Here is a 2,739-nt window from a genome sequence, read left to right as displayed (position 1 = left end):
GCACTAGTGAAACATAACATGTTATTCTCTCTGGAAAGAAGATAACAACACAGGAATATTATATGTATATAAAAATACAAATAAATATATCAAAATTTAGAAAAAGTTGAAAATTAATTTGATGAATAATACATCAAATCATTTTATACTTTACTTTGGAACATTCTTTGAGCAGCAGATGTGTGCTTTATATAAAATGAAATGGATATGTATTAATGTCGCCGATTTATTGTATTCTTGATTTCCTATTTTGGAGATTGTGGTGAAATGATATTTAATTCGGAGTAAACCAACCTATCTATAAGAGCACACATAAAGCCATTTCTTTTTTCATTTATTCATGTACTTTTTCAGCAGAATTAGAATAACGGTGTCACTGTTCAATTAATAACTTTTCAAACAAGGAAAGTATCAAAGAAACTAGAGTCCTTTACATGTACCTCTCTTTGGAATATCAATTTTATGTAATAAATAAATAAATTTCAAAATCTTTTTTTGTTTGTTTGTTTTTGCATTTTAAAAAAGAGAATATATAAATTATATCATTAAAAACATGCATTTTTCTTTATGATTCAATATATAATTTAGAATAATTTAAAATATATATATAAGAGGATTAAAAAAATTGTTGTAATTTTTTTTTAAATATATAAATATTCTTCTATCTTTCCCCTCACACTTTTAGAATCATATTTAGCTAGGTAATTTTGTTCTTATTATATCAAAACACAAAGTTAAAAAGACAATACTAAGTTTAAGAACCACAGTACTAGCATCATATCACTACAAGAAAAATTAATATTAGAGGCAAGTTGAATCCGCCTATAATGTTAAAGTTATTAGCAGTGGACTAGGGATCCGCCACTAATAATGCTTAAATTAAAAATATATATAAAATATTATTAGCGGCAGACCTATAATTATTAGAGGCAGATTGTTCTCCACTAATGCTTAGGAGTAAATAATTAGAAAAATTCTCAAAATTTATTATTTAGAATTATTAGTGGCAGATAAATAATATTATTAGAGGCGAACTATCCGCCGCTAATAGTATTATTAGCAGCGGCGGGTTCAGCAACTAACTTATGTATATGTAAAAATTTTGCGCAGCCCGTCATTTGGTCCGCCTCTCTTTTCTTCTTCGAAAGAATTTTTTTTTGCAGTAGTTCTCTTCTCCGAAAGAACGTCAACGTATACTTTTATTTCTCCATTCATGTTTACAGTTCATATCCAAATGTATTTTCATCTTTCTTTCCTTTCGATTTTTTTTATTATTTTTTTGTCTGTACTTTCTTTTCAATTTCAATTTTTGATCTGAAAAACCAGTCTTAATTTTCTTTTGACTTAGGAACTAAAGAAAGAGAAGTATTGGTGGTGCAGTGGTACGGGTGCCCTATACGAGCTTAGCTACTTTACCAGGTGGAGACGCTCACTCTCACTTTCTCTCCTACGGCCACACCACTCGGGACTCTGCTGAATAATCTTATTGGATAGAGTCTCCCAATAACAAAGTAAGTCAATTTTCTTTTATTTTTTCCAATTATTTTCTTTGACCGAGGACCGGAAGTTTAAATCACGGAGTACATTACTATCTTCTATATTAACCCAAAAAAAAAAAAAACTATCGATTTTCTTACTCTCTAACTATTTCCTTTTCCTCAACCTAAATTTGTAGCTGGGATTTCAAGGGTTGGAGAAAATTCTCCCTCTTTTTGGCTTCTGAGAAATTTTAAGAGAATTTGAAGTTGGAAGTTTCACGATTATGAACCCCAATTTCGACTTGTAATGATTTTTTAAATTGTGTTAACATTTTCTCGAGTGCCATCTATCTAGCTCCCAAACTATATAATTTGGTTTCTTTATTCGGACTTGAAAAATGCGATTTCACTATTTTATTAGTGTATTTCTTTGGTCAATACGTTTGAGCAGATTTCTATGTAGTCTTTTATTTCTGGTTAAATGTAGTTTGATATGACTGGGAAACTATTTGGTTTAGTGTTTTTCTCTTAATCGATTTCATGATTTGAAGAGGGTTTTATCTTTTATGTATTTTGATAAATTCAGCTAGAACTCACATATTTGTGTAATTGTTACCCTTTTTTGACTGCTTACTTTGTAATTGAAAATATGCTATTATGGTTAATTTATTAATTTAATTTAATAAATTTTTTGTAAGAAATGTTAAAATGAATAAAAATAATTTAAATTTAATAACGGTTATATTATATTAAATTAATAATTAGTTTAATATTTGAAAAATAAACTAAATTTAATTATAGTAATAAAATTAATAATAATAAAACATGTTAGTATTTATTAAAATTATTAAAAATAAATAAATTATGGTTGTCTAATATAAATATAATTATTATAAATAAATTTAGTTTATTTTACAACTATTAAATTATATTTATTAATTTGCTAATTATAAATAGAAAAATAATTTAATTTTAGAATAGTTATAAAATATATTTATTAAAAATAAATACTTTAAGTTTGTTTAAAATTAACTATCGTAATAATTAATGATAATTTAATTAATTTTATTATTGCAAAATTAATGAATTAGAAAATAAATGTGTAAATTTTTTTTATAATAAATTATCATAAATAATTTGCAAAAAAAAAAAAAGTCATTATAAAATAACATAAGATAAATTTGAATAAATTTTACCATGAATAAAAAAATAGCATTTGTTAACTATAATACTAATTAAGTAATAAGAGATTATAAAACTA

The 2,739-nt window shown here is 25.0% G+C and overlaps 1 long non-coding RNA gene across 1 annotated transcript; it reads left to right on the top strand.

Moving 5' to 3' along the window:
* Positions 1 to 1,064: 1,064 nt before the first annotated feature.
* LOC133825576 (uncharacterized) lies at positions 1,065 to 1,975 on the top strand. The gene is made up of 3 exons (XR_009888620.1): positions 1,065 to 1,236; positions 1,349 to 1,511; positions 1,676 to 1,975. It is a non-coding gene; the product is annotated as an uncharacterized LOC133825576 (long non-coding RNA).
* Positions 1,976 to 2,739: the final 764 nt, after the last annotated feature.

The sequence above is a fragment of the Humulus lupulus genome, chromosome 1 (assembly GCF_963169125.1).
Source record: "Humulus lupulus chromosome 1, drHumLupu1.1, whole genome shotgun sequence".
Taxonomy (NCBI): Eukaryota; Viridiplantae; Streptophyta; class Magnoliopsida; order Rosales; family Cannabaceae; genus Humulus; species Humulus lupulus.
Note: the sequence above shows the minus strand (reverse complement) of the source record. Positions and strands in the feature narration are given on the sequence as shown.